This window comes from Lactuca saligna, chromosome 5 (genome assembly GCF_052625555.1).
Source record: "Lactuca saligna cultivar CGN05327 chromosome 5, ASM5262555v1, whole genome shotgun sequence".
Taxonomy (NCBI): domain Eukaryota; kingdom Viridiplantae; phylum Streptophyta; class Magnoliopsida; order Asterales; family Asteraceae; genus Lactuca; species Lactuca saligna.
This window is the reverse complement of record NC_136421.1, coordinates 21790729-21815603: the sequence shown is the minus strand read 5'-3', so window position 1 is coordinate 21815603 and position 24875 is coordinate 21790729.

Below are 24875 nucleotides of genomic sequence, written 5' to 3'. Positions count from 1 at the left end.
TTCTTCCATGCGTATCTTCAATCATCAATTCTGCTTCACTCGGTTGGTGATGGAAACGTCAGACGATGAGATAACTTGATGGATTATACCAAAAATCTTTCTTTCTGCTAATCGAACATGTACTTCTCCCGTACTAGATGTATTATTTATTAAACGCATTCTAAAGGCATGATATCACTCTTACGATATCTTTCGATAGGTACCATTCAGTATCGTAAGCCTTGTCATTTCCTCCATTCACTCAATTCACTATGAGTCTTCACCATGACGTTCTGCACACCAAAGTAGGCGTTGGTGTATCGAGACGAGAATATAGATAGAGGAAGATTTAGATGCGTATTCCTCCTTATTACTTCGAAAAGTTACATGCCAGTTCTAACACCGTAATTAAATGTTTAGAAATCTGAACACATAAAATTTCTAGATCCGGTCGGCAACAGACCATAGATCTGATCAAACAATAGCATAAAGCATCACAAATCATTTAGCACATAAAAGCATTTTAGGCATCTTTCCTAATTAAGATAGTACTTGTGTTTATTCAGGTGTACTACCTAAAATATATTGGAGTCACTCCTCACGACCATTGCTTAGAATTCTAAGTTTAAGTCTAGAAATAAATCCTTATTCCTAGTTCGCTTAAACTAATGCTCTGATACGAACTGTGACATCCCCATTTTCATGGCCAGAAAAGACCGATTTTGTTTATGCTTTATAAAAGTCAGAGTACCTCTTTTAATAAAAATGTTGCAGAATTTGTTCCCAATAAAACATGATAAATACGTTATCAAAGCATTTCCAAAGAAAAGTATTTTTAAAACATTTGGGATATCATCGTCAATACAGAAACATAAGCATAAACAGAACTTACATCCATTATCACTAGTGATTTATATCTCCTTAATCTCGGTGTAATGTGACTTCATATTAGCACCTGTGATTTAAATAAACTGAGTGGGTCAGGTTGGGAAACCTGGTGAGTACCTAGGATTTTCAACCCACAATAAATAAGTTTATTAACTTTATCAAACCAAACAAACACGATTACCCATTCCCGTTATCCTCACTTTATGTTACACCCCAAAACCTGAACGGTAGAAACGTTCCAGGGCGGAGAACGTCATGTACAGTATCACAACAAAGCATAATAGTAAACAAGCAACAACATCATCCATTGCATTAATAATATAATTTTAATACAAGTGTGTTCTGTATAGTTATAAGACACCAAAAATACAAATCAAAATAAGAGATGAGTCTTGAATGTGCTCCATCTTCTCAAAACCTGACATCGCTACCTGTCTACTGATGACCTGAGAATACAAGTTATTTTGAAAGAGTTTATCAGATTTAAAGTTGGTGAGTTCATAAGCATTTTAGTGTCATGTTTGTATGAAAATGTTTGCAAGTGTTTGAAGTATAATTTTGTAGAAGTTTATAGTAAATGTTTGTATCTCCTAGAAAATCCTATATTTTCTAATAAAAGTATCCTTCTACCAAGGCATCAAATGTTCTATCTATTTGTTTCTTATAAAAGTGTGTATTTTTCCTAAGTGTGACTATCATTAACAATGTATAGTTTTTACATTGCCGTTTATGTGAGAAGATCATAATGTGAATGCAATGGGAAAATAATAAAGTACTGTAGTGTTGTATATAGTAACTACTGCTGCACTAACTACCTTAAACCGGTTGTTAATTAAGGTATAATGTGATATGATTGTATGAAAATGTTTGCAAGTGTTTGAAGTATAATTTTGTAGAAGTTTATAGTAAATGTTTGTATCTCCTAGAAAATCCTATATTTTCTACCAAAACTATCCTTCTAACAAGGCATCAAATGTTCTATCTGTTTGTTTCTTATAAAAGTGTGTATTTTTCCCAAGTGTGACTATCATTAACAATGTATAGTTTTTACATTGCCGTTTATGTGAGAAGATCATAATGTGAATGCAATGGGAAAATAATAAAGTACTGTAGTGTTGTATATAGTAACTACTGCTGCACTAACTACCTTAAACCGGTTGTTAATTAAGGTATAATGTGATATGATTGTACCATACTATCGACTAAAATATGACGATGAAAGGTGTTGGAAGAAATGACATTTGGCACCCGTAGACTACCAAGTCCCACTGTAGCGAACAACAAGGTGTAGGATAGTCAATCCAGTTTAGATCTATACACAAATTCATGCTCTCCCTCCAGGAGACTCTGGATACAAAATGAGCCATGGCAGTGATGCCATGCCCCGAAACAGTGGCACACATTTATGTTATTGCATTCTTGTATATGTATTGTATGTACTAGTGTAATGTATGTTCTCTCTCTCTCTCTCTCTCTATTATGTAGTATGTTCTCTTTATTTCTCATCATAGTATGTTCTCTTGTATAGTGTATAGTATGTATTGTTTCTCGTTATAGTATTCTCTATTTGTTTCTCTTTATATTATATTCGTTATGTTTCTTATAGTAGTATCTTCTCTTAGTTTCTCATCATAGTATATTTGTTATGTTTCTCATAATAGTATGTATTGACTCATGTATGAACTGACTCTTTGTATGTTTCATTGTACTAGAAATAGTGAGTAGAGACTTCCTAAACTATACCTATTATAGTTTACTAGTAGAGTTGTTTGTATAAATGAACATGTTTGTATACCTTTTGTAACGACGAGATTTTCAAAAAAAAAATTTCATTTTTCAACAACCATATTTTAAAAATAAAACATTCTCAAAAATTGTTTCGCAATAGTTATTAATCAAACATGTCCCCAAGATCATAAATCAAATTTCCTCTCGGTGTGTACGGTTCATGCTGACGCCTTCCTATAGTCCTTGCTAGTACCTGAAACACATAACACAATAACTGTAAGCATAAATGCTTAGTGAGTTCCCCAGGATACCACATACAACACATACGCCACTCGAGGCTACTATACGAGCCTCTGTCCCGATGTGTCTCAGCGGGACCCTCCAGTCCCGTAGCTCGTTGGACCTTCTGGTCCGGTTATAGCTCGTCGGGCCCTCCGGCTCGGTCTGAATCGTTGGACCCTCTAGTCCGGTCTATATAATTATATATCATACATACATCACATAGCACATAATCTCATACATGGCACACAATCTCATACATCGCACATGAGACCTTCCGGTCAACTCATAATACCACTCTAGGTAATGTATAGTGAGAAGACTCACCTCGTGTAACTCGGTAACTTGGAAATCTCGGTCTCCGCGAAATAGGATCTAGCCTCCGCCTAACCATACGAAAATAAACACTCGGCATCAACACAATTCCCAAGGATAGACCATTCCCTATCTTAGCACTCTTAGGAGGATAAAATACCATTTTACCTCTCTCAAGGCTCAAATACTCTAAAGTTGACCAAACCCTAAAAGTCAACAAAAGTCAACGGTTAACCCTTTGACCAAACTCGCCGAGTGCACAATTGTGACTCGGCGAGTTCAGTCATGAACTCACGTCCTCAAAAACCCCAAATGACTCACTGAGTCACTTTCCCAACTCAACGAGTTACCATCTGTGTAATTTATGGCGGAAACCCATCCTACTCGTCGAGTCTGTTCTTGGACTCGGCGAGTTCAAGCCATGCTCAAACTTAAATGACCTTCTGAGATCGGATCTGCTCCTCTAATCAATAGATCTAACCTCCCCAAGCTCAATAAACACATAAAGGTTCGAACTTGATACACATGCAACGTCCAAAAGGCACTACTTGATGATTTAGTCCCAAATACAACACTCTAAGTTCATTTCTTCCATAAACCAACGTAAAGCAAGATGGATAACCTTCTCTGGACCACTATGGGTCCAGATCTGAAGTCTAAACATGATAAGGGACCTTATTCTCAACAAATCAACCCAATAAAGGGCATAGGAAACCCTAGATCCATGGATGGTTTAACAAAAGAGAAAGAGGGTCGATTTGCTACCTCAAAGATGATGCACTCTGCTTGGAATCCACAAAAATGCAACCTCCTTAGCCTCATCCAAGCTGGAATCAACTTCTTCTTGCAAAACAATCCCATAAAGGTCCAATAATGGCTTCTTCTCTCTCACAAACGCTCAAACACGATAAGGGTTTCTATCATGGGTTTGGTAGCCACAAATGGTGGCTATAAGCCCCTTCAAATAGGTCTCAAACCCTGGGGATTAGGGTTTCATTAAACAGCATGGACTCGTCGAGTCCATGAATGGACTCGCCGAGTCCGCCATTAAATTAGTCTGACCATCCGCGCTCCTACTCGGCGAGTCTGAGCGCTTACTTTCCGAGTCTCTCTCTCTCTCTCTCTCCAAAAACTCAATATTAAAGCATAAATAAGATACCTTGGAGTCCGGATGTTACACCTTTGCTAGCCAAAGGTATGGTACTGAGATAAAAGCTTTTATGTCTATACATATATACATAATATATAACTAAGGATCAAACGACACTCGGATATACAACAGGGTACTCTAAGTCCACAACCAAACAAGGAACATGAAATAAAGTGAGTTATTAGTCCTAAGTCCTTCAAACCTTACTTATATAACTATATGTGCATTAGACATGGTTTTGACAATATATTAGTTTGAAAGAGTTGAAAGGAAAGGTTTAGCATATAGCAACAAATTTGGTAAAGAGTTTAGTATGTAAAAGAGTTTGATAAACATGCTGAAATAGTTTGTTTGATAAAACAGTTAAAACGATAGTAAATCCATTTGTTTGATAGATATTAATGACATGTGATTGATATAATAACTATAATGTTTGTACTTGTATCCCCCCCCCATAAAAGCATTTAAAATCATTTAAATGGTAGATTAAGGGGTATGAACTCACCTGTAGTGAGTGATACGAATGAAAGATTGGTTTGCAGGACACTAAGTGCCAAGTGAAGACTTGAGCACAATGGATCATAAATAGCATATAATGACACATATATGTATATAATTAGTGTTTACAACATCTAATCATGAAATGGAACAACCTTAGGGACTAGGAAACACTTGTAATGAAGTGTTACACCACATAGGGTTGCATATAAGGGATGTAGGACCTCACATAGGAGTTTATGGCCCAAATGGTAATACCCCCATGAGTTTATGGCCCATGGGTTTACGGCCCAATGAGTTTATGGCCGTAAGCTCATGGTATCTTGTACCATTTTATGTGTTCATGTCCTATGGTCTTCCTTGAAGTGTTCTAGACTTAGGAAGGAGTTGTGGCAAATTGCACCACTAATTAGGGTTTACAGCCAAAATAGATTGCCTTGGCTGTAACCACCCTTTTGTTCTTGATTTCTTGATGTTTTCAAGGTGTTTAACAAGTGATTCAAGTATATAACAAGCTAAGGGTAGTGTACTTACGTATTAGAAGCTTGTAAGGGTGTTTAAGGTGCAAAAACACTTAAGTGTTCTTGATGTTCTAGACAAAATGAAGAACACTTTGAAGATCTAACCAAAAGAAGAGATTTCATGGATGAAATCATGTATATTCACTAGATATGGAAGGATATCAAGTTGAAAATGGAAAGATAACATACTAGATTTAAGATTTTGATGAAAGTTCTTGATGATAGTTGATAGAGAATTGGATTCTAGCCTTGGAAAGATGAAGAATGAAGAAGAAGTGAAGGAATATCATGTATATAACATGAGTTTACGTCCACCATGTGTTTACGGCCGTAAACTCACATGGTGTGGCCGTAAACTCCACATGATGAAGATTAAAGCTTGTTTGTTAGGTTATAACTTCAATTGACACTTCCTTTCACTCATTCCTTTGGTGTACTAAGCTCAGAATGCTCAAACAGACTCTAAACAATGCTAAAAGTTAGCAGAAACAAGTCTGACTTTGATTGAAGTGAGTGGTTTGCACAAGATAGAAATTTCGGGTTGTCACATCATCCACCCGTTAGAGAGAATTTTGTCCCGAAATTAAAGTTTAAGCAATTGAGTAGTTATAAATAACTAAGCGAAAAGATGAGGATATTTAAATTTCATTTGATCCTCACGCTCCCAAGTGAATTCAGGTCCTCGCTTGGCATTCTAGCGAACCTTCACTATCGAATACGGCTTTGCTTCGTTTGCTTGACCTCTCGGTCCATGATCTTTACAGGTTCTTCCACGAAGTTGAGGCTCTCGTTGATCTCAATCTCATCGAGTGGGATTACAAGAGTCTCATCGGATATACACTTTTTCAAGTTCGAGACATGGAAAGTAGAATGTATGTTACTAAGTTCGCGGGGTAGGTTGAGTTTGGATGCTACAGGGCGGATTCTAGCGAGAATCTCGAAAGGCCCTATGTATCTTGGATTGAGCTTCCCACACTTTCTGAAGCATATCAAGCACTTCCAGGGTGAGACTTTCAAAAGAGCGCGATCTCCTACCTGGAATTCCAAAGATTTTCTTCGTTTGTCTACGTAGCTTTTTTGTCGGTCTCTAGAGGCTTTCAATCATTCACGAATCTAAACGATCTTCTCTGTCGTTTCCCGAATGATCTCTGGACTTGTGAGAGTGCTGTCAAGAACTCGTCCTTTAGCTAACTGCGTGTCACCCACCTCAGCCCAACACAGAGGGGATCTGCACTTCCGGCCATAGAGGGTTTCGAATGGAGCAGCCTTTATGCTCGTGTGATAACTATTGTTGTAGGAAAACTCGACAAGGGGTAAATGAGTATCCAATGCCTTCTTAAAGTCAATCAAACAAGCTCGCTACATATCTTCCAAAGTTTGGATAGTTCTCTCACTTTGTCCGTCGGTTTGTGGATGGTAGGCTGTACTCATGTCGAGCCTCGTTCCAAGGGAACTTTGTAGCGACTGCCAGAACCTCGAAGTGAATCTACTATCTCTATTAGAGATAATAGATATAGGAACACCATGCAGTCGTACGATCTCCCGAATGTATGTTCTTGTGAGCTTCTCCATCTTGTCAGTTTCTTTGATGGGCAGAAAGTGTGCAGACTTTGTTAACCTATCAACGATCACCCAAATGGTTTCGAGACCACCCGTTGTCTTGGGAAACTTAGTTATGAAGTCCATGGTGACCCGCTCCAACTTCCATTCTGGTATCTCCGTTTGCTGTAGTAAACCTAATGGGTTTTGGTATTCGACCTTGACCTTGGCGCAAGTAAGACATTTACTTACGAAGGTAGCAATCTTTGCTTTCATGCTAGGCCACCAGTATAGTTTTTTAAGATCCAGATACATCTTATCTAAACCTGGGTGGACGAAATATCTAGTTTTGTGTGCTTCGGTCATGACCAAGTCTCTGAAGCCACCGTGTTTCGGTGTCCAGATCCGGTCCATGAGATATAAGGCTCCACCACCCTTAACTTCCAAGTTCTTATCCATCCCACTCATGGATTCACCCTCCATGTTTTCGGGTCTCAAGGCTTCGAGTTGAGTTTCTTTGATTTGCGTGGACAGGTGTGAATAGATAGTCATGGTCAATGATTTGACTCTTCGACCAAAATATTCTTTCCTACTTAGGGTGTCGGCTACTACGTTGGCTTTACCCGGATGATAACGAATTTCGCATTCATAGTCACTGAGTAGCTCGACCCACCGTCTTTGTCTCATGTTGAGCTCCTTCTGGTCGAATATGTGTTGTAAACTCTTGTGGTCTATAAAGATAGTGATTTTTGTACCATACAGATAGTGTCTCCAGATCTTCAGAGCAAACACAATTGCTCCTAGTTCAAGATCGTGTGTGGTGTAGTTGACCTCGTGCGTCTTTAGTTGTCTTGAGGCATAGGCGATGACCTTACCTCGTTGCATCAGAACACAGATGATCCCCTGGTTGAATGCATCACAATATACTACGAAGTCTTCTATCCCTTCGGGAAGGGATAATATCGGTGCGATGCATAAGGCTCGCTTCAGCGTTTAAAACGCTTTTTCTTACTTCTCTTCCCAGTTAAAGGCCACGCCCTTGTTGGTCAATGTTGTAAGAGGTTTCACAATTCATGAGAAATTATGTATAAACCTGTGGTAGTAGCCAGCGAGGCCTAGAAATCGATGAATTTCTGTAAGCATCTTCGGTGCTGACCAGTTCTCAATGGCCTTAATTTTGGACGGGTCCACATGGATTCTTTCTTTGCTAACAACGTGTCCTAAGAATTTGACTCTTTGGATCCAAAATTCGCATTTAGAGAACTTTGCGTAGAGTTTCTCTGTTCGTAGTGTTCCTAGGTTCTGTCGCAGATGGTCGCTATGCTCCTCCTTACTTTGAGAGTAGATAAGTATGTCATCGATGAAGATAATGGCGAACTGGTCCATGTAAGGACGACATACCCTATTCATTAAGTCCATGAATATTGCAGGAACATTAGTCAATCTAAATGGCATCACTACGAACTAGTAGTGTCCGTAACGAGTTCGGAAGGCTGTCTTCAGGACACCCACCTCAAGCACTCGTAACTGGTGATACCTGGATCTCAGATCTATCTTCGAAAAGTAATTCGCCCTTTGCAGTTGGTCGAATAAATCATCTATGCGAGGTAGAGGGTTACGGTTATTGACCGTAAGCTTGTTGAGTTCTCTGTAGTCGATGCACATACGAAACTATCCGTCTTTATTATTGACAAACAAAACCAGTGCTCCCCAGGGTGAGAAGCTTGGTCTAATAAATCCCTTGCTGAGCAGTTCGTTAAGTTGAAAAGATAGTTCCTGCATCTCAGCTGGTGCTAGTCGATAGGGCGATTTGGCTACTGGGGTAGCTCCTGGTACTAAGTCGATTTTGAACTCGACTTTTCGTTGCGGAGGTAATCCTGGTAGTTCTTCTGGAAAGATGTCGGGAAAGTCGCGTACTACTAGAATGTTCTTTAGGCCTTTGGTTTCTTGGCTCGTATCGACAACGTGAGCAAGGAATGCACGATACTCCTCACGCAAGTACTTCTGAGCTTAAATACTTGAGATGATACGAGGCTCGTGTCGGGTTTATCGCCGTAGATAATAAGAGTTTCGCTAGACAGGAGGTTAAGACGGACAACTTTTTTGTAACACATAATGTTGGCGGGATGAAGACTCAACCAGTCCATGCTGATAATGACATCGAAACTTTTAATTGAGACCGACATGAGGCCGATTGGAAATTAATGGCTATCTAGAGTTAGAGTACATTCTATGTATATAATGCTAGTGCTCTAAGTCTTTCCATTAGCCATTTCTACAGTGAACAGTTCTTTATGTGCGCGTGGTCATTGCTTAAGTAAGTGAGCAAATTTCTGATTTATGAAACTCCTTTCCGCTCCACTATCAAACAGTATGCATGCATAAGAGTTATTGAGGAGAAACGTACCAGTGACCACTGTAGGGTCGGTAACTGCTTCCTTGTGGATTATAGCCAAAAGTCTTCCCACTCCACCGACATTCCCTGCCTTAGGGCAGTTCCTTTTGTAGTGGCCCACCTCGCCACATCCGTAGCAAGACTAGCCCACACCAGCGTCGGGGACTTGGGTGATTGGCCTTGCCAGAGCTTTGCAGAAACAGACAGTGTGCCCCTTCCTGTTGCAGTTAGAGCACTACATTTCCTGACAGGGTCCAGTGTGGTGGAAGTTGAATTTGTTGCACTTCGGCAAGCTTCCAGCGTACTACTTTACCGGAGCAGCAACAGCAGGTGCTATCGCAGCATGAACGTCCACGACCTGCTGCTTTTTGGCAACTTTCTGCTTCTTCTTATCATCCCAGAACTTTCGATTTGCTATCAGCGGTTTTGGAGGATTCTGAAATGGATAGGGTTGTTGTTGTGCATGGGGTATGGACCCCATGGTAAATGATTCGCTGTGCCAATCGCTTGGCACTATCGAAGGTAGTGGAGTTTGAAGGTAGCGGGGTTTGAAGCTAGTACATTCCCCTGAAATGGAGGCACCAGCCCCTAGATATACCTTTCTACCTTCTTTGCTTCAGAAGGGACCATTCCCGAACATAGCTCTACCAGATTGCTGAACCTGGTAGTGTAGGATACTATGTCGGAGCCCTTCATGGTTAGGCTCCAGAGCTCTAGCTCTAGCTTTTGAGCTTCGCCCCTCAGGCAGTATTCTTCGATCATGAGCTCCTTAAGAGCTTCCCAATCGATAACATTTGCCACTATAAGAGATAGTGACTTAACATGGCTATTCTACCATGTCAGAGCTCGGTCTGCGAAGGTGCAGGCGGCAAATTTTACTTTGCTCCCTTCTAGATAGGAACATATCTCAAAGATCGATTCCGTTTTCTCGAACCATTGCGAGTGGGCAATGATTCTGCCACTCCCATTGAAGGACTTGGGCTTGCAGCTGGTGAAGTCCTTGTATGAGCACTATCTAGAGCGTACTGGAGCTTCGACAATAGTAGGAGGCACATAAGTTTCACTCCCACTAGTACCAGTCGAGGTGAATTGAGCTAGAGTTGCAGTAACAGCCGCATTCACAGTAGCTTGAATAGCTTTTGGGTTATATTGCGGAGGAGGTGGTGGTGGTGTTGAAGTTGTCGGAGGATTACGCCTTGTTACCCTCCGAGGAGGCATTGCTTAACTGAAAGTTTACAAGGATTGATGATGGTAGTAAGGATTAATTGTAAGTAAGATGAGAGTGATCCATGGGCTAAATCACCATAGTCTAATAGTTGAATGAATGTATGATTGAAGTAGTGACACAATAGTAGAGTAGGGAAACACAAGAGCAAAGATTTTTCAACATATTAGATAACTGCCAATATTATTGGTATTATTGATGTAACAAGTTCGGGAAAAATGACCTATCAGTAGGTCTTACATCAAACCATAAGGGAAAATGTTGACAACTTAGAAGTCTAGTTAAAGTACTTGGAAGATAGGAATAGGAATATTTTACAGAAGAGTGCTACTTAGAGCACATATAAGAAAGGTTATTCCTTATACCAAAAGAAAGATGATCTAGACATCTTCTACCGGTGACCGGTACTCCTCGGGCGAACCCTCAGATCTGCCAGTTGACGAACTATGTCCTGAAGATGTCGCTCATGGGCTCTTTAATGCACACAAAATTCTAAGACATCAGCTTGGGATGCAGCTAGTTCCTGCTGCAGAGTCTCATTGGCTCTCCTAGTCCTTTCCACAACTTCTTCGAGATGGATTATGTGGACTGTGTTAATTCCCAAATTAGCATCAATTTCCATGACTCGGTTGATAGCTGCCCGACCTTGTTCAAGATTCCGAGAAATCCTGTGGACCATGATGGGCAGGACTCGGTCAGCTGAGCCTCCCTCGCTTATATTGTAAAAGCTTCGATCTTCATTGAATGGTAAAGTTTGACCCTGTTCATGGCTCCATTGGTTCAATTTTGTCGCTCACGAGGGTGTGGGACCTTGAAATGTTGGTCGGGGTTAAGGTTTGGGACTTGAACCTCTTAAGGTAGGTTGTTGACTTCAGGTTCAGAGTCAGAACCATCCAAAAAGCCTTCAGCGTGGTGATCATCCAAAGGGATTGGATGATCCTCCTCTGGCTCTACTTCAAGCCATCCAGCATTGCCTTCGTTTGGGAAGCACAGGTCGCCAGGAGGATGGAATCCAACCATGATATCTACGCGAGAAAAAGGGTATAAGAATCTAATATAAGTAGACGTACTACTTAAGGTAATTATAAGATGATCATTACCAGTTAATTCAATACTTGCATAGTGCATACCAGTTATATGAAATCAAAACAGGATAGACCTTCGAATAAGTAACCGTAACTCCAAATCCACAACCAAACAAGGAACATGAAACAAAGCAAAGATCACAAATTCTAAGTCTATGACAACTTAATCACATATAACCTTAGCATACCCACTTAGCAACTATTGACCTACTAGTAAAGACCTTTTTAGTTCTCAAATAAGTAATTATAGTAACACAAAATACTCCTATAGTATTTTAGGTTTATGCTATGTTCTAATGTTCTCATTGTAGTAGTGTTGGTAAGTTTTTAGACTTGTTGCAACCTCACAACCATTCTAGGGCATATGCTAATCACTTATAGAACCAACATAGTTGATCAGGCTATGTCATTCCCAGAACTAACCATACATCCCCGAGTCTATTTGTGATGTTCAACAATCGTAATACTTTTGTTCTGTCCTAGTGACACTGATTTTAGTATGAATGCATGTATGTATACTTAGTTAAATATTTTATTTTTTAAAAGTATAAACTCTTGGTCAGAGTATTTTAATCTCATTGTGTTTATAGTTTGTATATCTTTTATGGGTTGATATACTCGATTCACTATAAACAATGCTCTAATACCAATCTATCACACCTCAAAACCTGAATGGCGAAAACGTTCCGGGACAGAGGACGTCATGTATAGTATCACAACAAAGCATAATAGTAAACAAGCAACAACATCATCCATTGCATTAATAATATAATTTTAATAAAAGTGTGTTTTGTATAGTTATAAGACACCAAAAATACAAATCAAAATAAGAGATGAGTCTTGAATGTGATCCATCTTCTCAAAACCTAGCATCGATACCTGTCTACTGATGACCTGACAATACAAGTTATTTTGAAAGAGTTTGTCAGCTTTAAAGTTGGTGAGTTCATAATCATTTTAGTGTCATTGTTTGTATAAAAATGTTTGTAAGTGTTTGAAGTATAAGTTTGTAGAAGTTTATCGTAAATGTTTGTATCTCCTAGAAAATCCTATATTTTCTACTAAAAGTAGCCTTCTACCAAGGCATCAAATATTCTATTTGTTTGTTTCTTGTAAAAGTATGTATTTTTCCCAAGTGTGACTATCATTAACAATGTATAGTTTTTACATTGCCGTTTATGTGAGAAGATCATAATGTGAATGCAATGGGAAAATAATAAAGTAATGTAGTGTTGTATATAGTAACTACTTCTTTACTAACTACCTTAAACCGGTTGTTAATTAAGGTATAATGTGATATGATTGTACCATATTATCGACTAAAATACGACGATGAAAGACGTCTTAAGAAATGACATTTGACACCCGTAGACTTGCAAGTCCCAATGTAGCAAACAACAAGGTGTTGGATAGTCAATCCAGTTTAGATCTATACACAAATTCATGCTCTCCATCCAGGAGACTCTAGATACAAAATGAAACATGGTAGTGATGCCATGCCCCGAAACAGTGGCACCCATTTATGTTATTGTATTCTTGTATATGTATTGTATGTATTAGTGTAATGTATGTTCTCTCTGTCTATTATGTAGTATGTTCTCTTTATTTCTCATCATAGTATGTTCTCTTGTATAGTGTATAGTATGTATTGCTTCCCGTTATAGTATTCTCTATCTGTTTCTCTTTATAGTATATTCATTATGTTTCTCATAATAGTATCTACTCTTAGTTTCTCATCATAGTATATTTGTTATGTTTCTCATAATAGTATGTATTGAATCATGTATGAACTAACTCTTTGTATGTTTTATTTTATTAGAAATAATGAGTAGTGAGTTCCCAAACTATACCTATTATAGTTTACTGGTAGAGTTGTTTGTATAAATGAACATCTTTGTATACCTTTGGTAGCCAAAGGTATGGTACTGAGATAAAAGCTTTTATGTCTATACATATATACATAATATATAACTAAGGATCAAACGACACTCGGACAAACAACAGGGTACTCTAAGTCCACAACCAAACAAGGAACATGAAATAAAGTGAGTTATTAGTCCTAAGGCCTTCAAACCTTACTTAGGCCTTCAAACCTTACTTATATAACTATATGTTCATTAGACATGGTTTTGACAATATATTAGTTTGAAAGAGTTAAAAGGAAAGGTTTAGCATATAGCAACAAGTTTGGTAAAGAGTTTAGTATGTAAAGGAGTTTGATAAACATGCTGAAGTAGTTTGTTTGATAAAACAGTTAAAACGATAGTAAATCCATTTGTTTGATAGTTATTAATCACATGTGATTGATATAATAACTATAATGTTTGTACTTGTATCCCCCCCCACAAAAGCATTTAAAATCATTTAAATGGTAGATTAAGGGGTATGAACTTACCTGTAGTGAGTGATATGAATGAAAGATTGGTTTGCAGGACGCTAAGTGCCAAGTGAAGACTTGAGCACAATGGATCATAAATAGCTTATAATGACACATATATGTATCTAATTAGTGTTTGCAACATCTAATCATGAAATGGAACAACCTTAGGGACTAGGAAACACTTGTAATGAAGTGTTACACCACATAGGGTTGCATATAAGGGATATAGGACCTCAGATAGGAGTTTACGACCCAAATGGTAATACCCCCATGAGTTTATGGCCCATGGGTTTACGACCCAATGAGTTTATGGCCGTAAGCTCATGGTATCTTGCACCATTTTATGTGTTAATGTCCTATGGTCTTCCTTGAAGTGTTCTAGAGTTAGGAAGGAGTTGTGGCAACATTGCACCACTAATTAGGGTTTACAGCCAAAGTAGATTGCCTTGGCTGTAACCACCCTTTTGTTCTTGATTTCTTGATGTTTTCAAGGTGTTTAACAAGTGATTCAAGTATATAACAAGCTAAGGGTACTGTACTTACGTATTAGAAGCTTGTAAGGGTGTTTAAGGTGCAAAAACACTTAAGTGTTCTTGATGTTCTAGAAAAAATGAAGAACACTTTGAAGATCTAACCAAAAGAAGAGATTTCATGGATGAAATCATGTATATTCACTAGATATGGAAGGATATCAAGTTGAAAATGGAAAGATAACTTACTAGATTTAAGATTTTGATGAAAGTTCTTGATGATAGTTGATAGAGAATTGGATTCTAGCCTTGGAAAGATGAAGAATGAAGAAGAAGTGAAGGAATATCATGTATATAACATGAGTTTACGTCCACCATGTGTTTACGGCCATAAACTCACATGGTGTGGCCGTAAACTCCACATGATGAAGATTAAAGCTTGTTTGTTAGGTTATAACTTCAATTGACACTTCCTTTCACTCATTCCTTTGGTGTGCTAAGCTCAGAATGCTCAAACAAACTCTAAACAATGCTAAAAGTTAGCAGAAACAAGTCTAACTTTGATTGAAGTGAATGGTTTGCACAAGATAGAAATTTCGGGTTGTCACATCATCCCCCCGTTAGAGAGAATTTTGTCCCGAAATTAGAGTTTAAGCAATTGAGTAGTTATAAATAACTAAGCGAAAAGATGAGGATATTTCAATTTCATTTGATCCTCGCGCTCCCAAGTGAATTCAGGTCCTCGCTTGGCGTTCTAGCGAACCTTCACTATCGAATACGGCTTTGCTTCGTTTGCTTGACCTCTCGGTCCATGATCTTTACAGGTTCTTCCACGAAGTTGAAGCTCTCGTTGATCTCGGTCTCATCGAGTGGGATTACAAGAGTCTCATCGGATAGACGCTTTTTCAAGTTCGAGACATGGAAAGTAGAATGTATGTTACTAAGTTCGCGGGGTAGGTTGAGTTTGTAAGCTACAGGGCAGATTCTAGCGAGAATCTCGAAAGGTCCTATGTATCTTGGATAGAGCTTCCCACACTTTCTGAAGCGTATCAAGCACTTCCAGGGTGAAACTTTCAAAAGAGCACGGTCTCCTACTTGGAATTCCAAAGATTTTCTTCGTTTGTCTGCGTAGCTTTTTTGTCGGTCTCTAGAGGCTTTCAATCATTCACGAATCTGAACGATCTTCTCTGTCATTTCCCGAATGATCTCTGTACCTGTGAGAGTGTTGTCAAGAACTCGTCCTTTAGTTAATTGCATGTCACCCACCTCAGCCCAACACATAGGGGATCTGCACTTCCGGCCATAGAGGGCTTCGAATGGAGCAGCCTTTATGATCGTGTGATAACTATTGTTGTAGGAAAACTCGACTAGGGGTTCTTTTTATGGACACTCTCAGTTTAACATATTCTACGACTTTTGTTTAGATTACTAAGTCTAAAAAGTCCTCTAACGTAAATTCACTATTTACGTCTCCCCGGTGCCGTGCTGGTTTTGCCGAAAAACTTCGACGAACCATAACTTCGTAGTTATAACTCAGATTTCAAAGTTCTTTATATGTACGGAACCCTTGAGACGTACTCTACAACTTAGTTAAGATTATTTATTCTAAATAATCTTTTGTCAAAAAGTTATTTTCGACCCCTATTATCTCTAAATTGACTAGCCCGGATCTATGGGCGTTACAATTATCTCCCCCCTTTAGGATAGTTACGTCCCAGAATCATCAACGAAACAGGGCTCGCATGATGACTCCATACGTTATCTCTTCATCCTAAGTAATAACCGTAACTTTGATGTTTCTTCGAACGTATATCTAACTCTAAGGCTTCCTGATTGCAGGCAATACTCGATCTTGCACTTGCTCCGTATCTCACGTTAGACTCCTAATTATGACCTTCATGTCATAATCTTGATCCTTACTAGAGACTGCTTCTTCTTAACAAACTTAAGATAAGTTATTGTATTACTAAAATGGATCGATGTGTCATATTCTAATGACTTATCATCGTATGTTCCCACGCTTAGACTCAGGTCTCTTAGAGTCTTCTAGAATAGACTATATATTTCTTCATGTTCTAATCACATCTTAAAAGGTAGCATTTCTAGCCACAAGCAATTATCACGATACCTCTACCGATCGCTTTGATTATCTTTTATTTCAATCTTCCGACTTAAGTCAGATGTTACCTCAAACTTGGTTCTCTGAACCACGTAACATACTTATCGTAGTCGGACTCAATTCGATATGACCACTAGGGTCAGAATAACAATCATTGTATTAGTCATTAACGAAATGATGGTAACGACATATTTGAAAAAAACGGTATCAATTACTAGCTTCTCGGTAACCTTGTGACTTTCCCTGATCCAAGTGCGAGTCCTGTGCTTCCGGTAGTATATGCATCTACTACCTTTCACACCTACTCATACTCATCCCAAGTATTGTCTCGTAGTCCCCAAGTCCTAAAATCACAAAACAATTTTAACACATACAAATGTGTCCAAACAATCATATAATTTTTCCTAGACTCTACTAGGACTTATTCCTTGCGTATCTTCAATCGTAAATTCTGCTTCAACTCGGTTGGTGGTGGCAACGCCATACGATGGGACAACTTCAAGAATTACACCAATCATTCCATCATCCCACAAATCAATGGTATACTTCTGACGTACCATACTCCCCTGAATGTACTGTTATCTTATCATACACATTCTAAAGGCAATATACCACTCTTATGATATCTTCTGATAGGTGTCATTCACTAACATAAGCCTTTTCATTTCCTCCATTTACTCGATTCTGTATGAGTCTTCACCATGATGCTTTGCTTACGAAAGTATGCGTTTAGTGCATCAAGACGAGAAAATAGATAGAGAAGATTTGGAAATGTAATCCTCCTTATTACTTCGAAAAATTACATGTCAGTTCTAATATCATAATTAAACGTTTAGAAACCTGAGCACATAATATTTTCAGATCCGGTCGGCAACAGACCATAGATCCGAACAAATAATATCATATAAGGCATCTTTATAGCTATAACATAAAACATTTAGCACATAAAACATTTTAGGCATCTTTTGTAACGCCCGGGTTTTCAGGGCTAAGCATTTTTGTCAATGTAATAGTCTAGGTCAACTATTGTAACTCTTTTTGAAGTAATAAATATGAAATATTTGAGTATTATGTGAATTATGTGTGTTTATGTGTTTATTATTTAATTATAAATGTATAATTAATAAAGAATAAAAATGAGCGTCAAAATTAAAGTGTGAGATAATCCCGATATCTCTACATAAAGTTGTAGAATATGTCTCAAGGTTTCCGTGCATATAAAGAATGCCGAAATCCGAGCTATAAAGAAGAAGTTATGGCCCGCCGAAGTTTTACGACAAAACCGGTACGACACCGGGAAACGTAAATAGTGAATTTACGATAGAAGACTTTTTAGCCTTAGCAATCTAAACAAAAGTCGTAGAATATGTTAAACTAAGAACATCGATAAAAAGAACGCCCAAATCTGACTTCGTATGAAGAAGTTATGATTTTTCTAAGATTCGGCTTAGCAGTGCACGGCCTGAAACTCGAATTTTAGTTCGAGCGGTTTTTGGCTTACGCAACATAAATGAGAGTTGAAGATCTCATTAATAGGAAATCAACGGTAAAAAGACAGACAAAAACAGAGTCCGTATGTAGAAGTTATTAATTTTACGCAGACGTTTAACAGTATAATCTCCTTGTACTGTTAAATTTAAGATCGGTCGAGAATTAGCTGACGGTGTCAAAATGAAAGTTGTAGATCTTATTATTACCTACGCGTGGATATAAAGAACGTCAAAAACGGAGGTCGTATGTGAAAGTTACGGATTTTAGAAGTCGGAAGTGTGCTGTGGGAAAATGGGTGATGTGGCACAATCTTGGCCATTGCTTTCTCCCCAAGGCTTGCCACCAGATGGTGACATGTGGCACCAAGTTCAGCCACATTTCACCCTATAAATACCACCTCTCCCACCCTCATTTTCTTCACACCTTTCCCATTCTTTCTTCTCTTTACTCTCTCTCTCTCTCTAGAACCTCTCTCTAGCCCCGAAATCCCCCGAAAAGCCTAGGGAACCTCCCTAGCACGAGGCGGAAGCCCCGGAGTGCTCGAAGGCTCTGAGAAGAAGAGCTTTTCGGCTCGGGAACGCTGCTCCAAGCAAAGCCCGGTTTTCTATAAAACCCGCTGTAAGTGAGCTACGCCTACGCTATTTTTAATATAACTTTTATTTAATTATAGTAACGTTATTAGGAACTTATAATAAATACTTGGGCTATTATTATGGGTTATATAAGTATTTTTTTTGACGCTTATATAATAATAATAATAGCTAGACTATTAATTAGTCTCGACGAATAATAAACTAAACTCTAGTGGTAATAATACTAGGTTTCGTCGAAGAAAAATTCTTTTTAAGAAGCGCAGCGCTGTCTGAGTTCAGAATCACCACCTTTTCCGGTGAGTGCATAGTTACCTTCAACTTACACATAGATATGAAGTATTTTATATAAATTACGTGCTATGTGTGCATATTATCTGAATACTTGCTATCTATGCTAGATGAACGTTGTTATACATGTTTTCAATGATTTAAACTGTATATGTATTTTATATCTACGAAAATGTTGGGGTAAAACATGGGTAGATGTAATAGGTGATGTGTGATAAAATGATGAGAGGCCTCGATGTTGTTGTTGTTGATCCAGTCATCTAGCGGAGTATAGATGACGACCACGGACTCTTCTAGACAGTCCAGTGGAACACTAGCAGGCTCGCAACCTGTAGGTGTTGTGAACGATGTGTTCACCGGTGTACTCCATCCCCCACATGGTTGCCTATTAGGACATTTATTGCTGAGGAATCCCCTTAGCAGTAGTGTCCGTCCCGATGATGATCCTTAGGCTAGGTCCCTTATGATAGGTGTTTAGGGACGTAAAGTGAGGATAACGGGAACGGGTAATCGGGTTATTGTTGATTGATGAAATTAATAAACTTATTGTGGGTTGAAAACCCTATGTGCTCACCAGGCTCCCAAGCCTGACCCACTCAGTTTTATGCATTACAGGTAGTGGCGCATGAGCATAGGTGTGATGTTTTGGACGAGGGATTACGGATATAGGCCTGTAGATATGAAATAATGTAGTAAGGCTTATATTGTACTGTTTATACTTTTGATCTGTACGAACATGACATCCCGAGTCTTTTAATGAAATACATTTCTATGGAAATGCTTTTGATAAATCTTTATCATATTATTGTTTTGGGACAAATTCCGCAACCCTTTTATTAAAAGATAACTCTGATTTTGAAATAAAGTATAAACAAAACCGGTCTTTTCTGGCCGTGATTTTGGGGATGTCACAGTTGGTATCAGAGCATTAGTTTAAGCGAACTAGGAATTTGTAGGATTTCTAGACTTAAACTTAGAATGCTAAGCGATGATTGTGAGGTGTGAGCACTAGCTTATTTTAGGAATTGTGCCTAAAATGCTTTTATGTGCTAAATGTTTTATGCATGATATGCTGTTATTTTGTTCGGGATCTATGGTCTGTTGCCGACCGGATCTGGAACCTTATGTGTTTAGGATTCTAAACGTATGACTACGATATTAGAACTAGCATGTAAACGTGTCGGAGTGATAAGGACGATTTAAAACGTCTCTCCTAAATAAAGATCTAAATCCACCTTATTCGGTATATAGATCAAGATGGTAAGGACCCGTAGCGGAAACGTAAACGCAAATGGGAACGGACACCAACCCCCCGTGATCGAGCAAATACCAGTTGTGGAAGCCGCTGCCGGACCAATAACGATGGCCGGAGTGCAAGCGATGATCCAGGCAATGTTGGATCGTCAAATGGAGGAAACCAGGCGTTTGCTCCAACAAAATCGAGAGGAAGCGACTATTCAGCTCGAACAGCCCGAGTTGAACGAAGGGCAGACTGAAGAAGGAAACTATAGTGGGACTATTGGTCAAGCCAACCCACCGATAGTTAGGCAAAACCACCAGGATGGAGGAAATGATGGACGTGGATGCAAATACAAGGATTTCATGGCATCCAACCCACCGAGTCTATCCGGAAGCCCGACGCCGGTGGAAGTCATGAACTGGATCTCTGAGATGGAGACAATGTTTGAGAGTTGCGAGTGTAGCAATAGGCAGAAGACTGCTCTTGCAGTTCCTCTATTGAAATCTGGAGTACTAAGCTGGTGGAAGCTATTAGCTGATTCAATGCCCAAAGGTGAAGCAAGCAAAATGTCGTGGGAGGATTTTCTGGTACAGTTGAAGATGCAATACTGCTCTGAGCAGGATCTTCTGGAGATCAGCAACGAATTCCAGAATCTGAAGAAGGGAAGAATGAGCGTTACTGAATACGCTGCAAGCTTTACTGAGAAAATGAAGCTTGTTCCTCACCTCGTCCCAACTGAACTCTCCAAGGTTAACAAATTTGCCCTCGGATTACCAGCGGACTTCGGTCCAATGGTCAAGCAAACTACCACTCTAAAAGCTGCCATCTGGGCTGCTAAGAATGTGGAGACCCAGATACGAGAAAAGGGTCTGGAGAGAGCGGAAGTGGGAGAGAAACGGAAATTTGACGGATCCTCGAGGTCCGGTAAGAAAGGTAGATTCTCGAAGTCTAGTTCGAGAGGAGGAGGATCAGAAGCAAAGTGGTGTGACAAGTGCAAGAAGAAGCACTCTGGGAAGTGTGATGGAGGGGTCACTTGTTACAAATGCGGAAAGCCTGGGCACTATGCCAACGAATGCACTCTTAACCAGAAGGCCTGTTATGGGTGTAATGAAGAAGGGCACATTTTGAAGGACTGCCCAAAGAAGAAGGAGGCAGGAAGACCCAACATACCACCAAAGCCGAAGGCGAGAGCCTTCCAGATGACGCTCGAGGCTGCAAAGGAGGCAGCAGACGTCGCTTCAGGTACCTTTCTTGTAAATGGTTTGCCTGCAAATATACTGTTTGATTCCGGAGCCAACTACTCCTTTGTGTCGCATAAATTTAGTGCGAAATTAGCATTACCTGTAGAAAAACTTGATAACGCCCTAATTGTAGAAGTTGCCAGTGGCAAATTCGTACCTGTTAGTAATCGTATTAGGAACATCGTCATTGACCTAAACGGAAACGAATTCCAGGAGGAACTATTACCCATAGAGTTAAACGGTTTCGACATCGTTTTGGGTATGGATTGGCTTAGTGCCAACGATGCCGAGATATTATGCCGAAAGAAGATAGTTAGGATAAACCCACCCGGAAAGGAATCATTTATGGTGTACGGGGACAAACGCAGAGTGAGTTCTGGAATCATATCCTTGATGAAAGCTAGGAAATGTTTGTCCAAGGGATGTGCATCGTACTTGGCATTCGTAATCGATGCTAAGAAAGAAAAGAAAGAGGTGCAGAATATACCGGTTGTGTGCGATTATCCGGAAGTCTTTCCCGAAGATCTTCCTGGATTACCACCTGATAGGCAAGTAGAATTTCGTATAGACTTATTACCAGGAACAACACCGATAGCAAAGGCACCTTACCGATTAGCACCGACGGAGATGAAGGAGCTCATGATGCAACTTCAGGAGCTGTTGGATAGCGGTTTCATTCGACCTAGTTCATCACCCTGGGGAGCTCCGGTGTTATTCGTGAAGAAGAAGGACGGAAGCATGAGGATGTGCATAGACTACCGAGAGTTGAATAAGGCAACGGTGAAGAACAAGTATCCATTACCGAGGATTGATGATCTATTCGATCAGCTGCAAGGTTCGAGCTACTTCTCAAAGATCGATCTTAGGTCAGGATATCATCAGCTGAAGGTGAGAGAGCAGGATATTGAGAAGACTGCATTCAGAACAAGATATGGACACTACGAGTTCTTGGTTATGTCGTTCGGACTAACCAATGCTCCCGCAGCATTCATGGATTTGATGAATAGGGTTTGTAAACCATTCCTCGATAAATCCGTGATAGTGTTCATCGACGACATTCTCATATACTCGAAAAGCCAGGAGGAGCACGGCAAGCATCTACGAGAAGTGTTGGAGGTGTTAAAGAAGGAGAAGCTTTTTGCAAAGTTCTCCAAATGCGACTTTTGGATACGGGAAGTCCAATTCTTGGGTCATGTTGTTAACCAAGAAGGAATAATGGTTGACCCTGCCAAGATCGAAGCTGTAATGAAGTGGGAACGTCCGAAGAATCCCACGGAGATTCGAAGCTTTCTAGGATTAGTCGGATATTACCGACGATTTATCCAAGGCTTTTCTTTGATAGCTGCTCCATTAACAGCTTTGACCCATAAAGGAGCTACGTATACATGGAGTGAGAAACATGATGAGGCGTTCGAGAAGCTAAAGAAGAAGTTATGTGAAGCGCCGATACTTTCTCTACCCGATGGAGTCGAAGATTTCGCAGTTTATAGTGATGCATCTGGAGTCGGGTTAGGTTGTGTTCTGACCCAAAGAGAAAAGGTGATAACATACGCATCTCGACAATTGAAAGAGCACGAAAAGAACTACCCCACTCATGATCTAGAGTTGGCAGCGGTAGTATTCGCCTTAAAGATATGGAGGCATTACCTCTACGGCACGAAGTGCAAGCTCTTCACTGATCATAAGAGTCTCCAGTATCTCTTTAATCAGAAGGAGTTGAACATGAGGCAACGACGCTGGCTAGAACTTCTCAAGGACTACGACTGTGAGATACTTTACCACCCAGGTAAAGCAAATATTGTTGCTGATGCTCTCAGTCGGAAAGTCAATCTTGAAAGAAGAAGGCCAAGAGCGTTAAGAATTGAAGTCGTCTCGATGATTGTGGAAAGTATCAGGAAAGCTCAAGAAGAAGCCTTAGAAAAGAATGACCGAAAGGAAGAACGTTTGGGAAAAACGTTAGTGTTCGGTACGAACAGTCGAGGACTGAATGTATTCCAAGATCGAATTTGGGTACCTAAGACGGGAGGAATAAGAGATCTTCTAATGGAAGAAGCACACAAGACCATGTACTCGATTCATCCCGGTAGCACTAAAATGTATAAGGACCTAAAACCCTACTACTGGTGGCCGACGATGAAGCTCGATGTTGCGAAGTATGTGGCTGAGTGCATAACATGTGCGAGGGTTAAGGCACAACATCAAAAACCGTATGGGAGTTTAGAACCCTTACCTGTACCCATGGGTAAATGGGAAGACATCACCATGGATTTTGTGACTAAACTGCCCAGAAAGAAGAATGGACACGACATGATTTGGGTAGTCGTGGATCGTTTCACCAAGAGTGCACACTTCATAGCCGCCAACGAGAAGTGGTCTATGGATAAGCTCGCAAATGCTTACGTGAAGGAAATTGTAAGACTTCACGGTGTCCCTCTTACGATTGTGTCAGATCGTGATAGTCGTTTCACGTCAAGGTTTTGGAGGAGTCTACAAGAGGATTTGGGTACAAAGTTGTGTTTGAGTACTGCTTACCATCCGCAAACTGATGGTCAGAGTGAAAGAACGATTCAGACGTTGGAAGATATGCTGAGAGCATGTACCCTCGAATTCCAAGGGAATTGGGACGAGCACTTACCTCTGGTAGAATTTTCCTACAACAATAGTTTTCACTCGAGCATCAAGATGGCTCCTTATCAAGCCTTGTATGGGCAGAAGTGTCGTACGCCGTCTTGTTGGCTTGAAGCCGGAGAGAAGCAGTTTATGGGCCCCGAGATAGTCCATGAGACTGCTGAGAAATTGAAGGTGATTAGGGAAAGAATGTTAGCAGCTCAGGATCGTCAGAAGAGCTATACCGACAAGAAAAGACGACCGATAACCTTCGAAGTTGGGGATTCCGTTTTACTTAAAGTCTCACCGTGGAAGGGACTTATACGATTTGGGAAACGAGGAAAGTTGAGTCCAAGGTTTATTGGACCATTCAAAGTTCTTCAGAGGATTGGGAACCAAGCTTACAAGCTGGAATTGCCCGAAGAACTCAATGGTATTCATAACACCTTCCATGTGTGTTATTTGAGGAAATTCATGGGAGATGTTCCCGACATAATTCCAATATCGGAATTAAGGATGGATGAGAATAAAAGGCTGATCGAAGAGCCTGAGGCAATTATTGACCGTAAGACTAAGAAGTTACGACGCAAGATGGTCGACTTGGTGCTAGTCCGATGGAAACATTCGAATGGGCCGAATCTCACTTGGGAAACAAAGGATGACATGATGAGTCGCTATCCACATCTGTTTGCTGATGCATGATTCCGGGACGGAATCATCCTAAGGGGGTGAGAATTGTAACGCCCGGGTTTTCAGGGCTAAGCATTTTTGTTAATGTAATAGTCTAGGTCAACTATTGTAACTCTTTTTGAAGTAATAAATATGAAATATTTGAGTATTATGT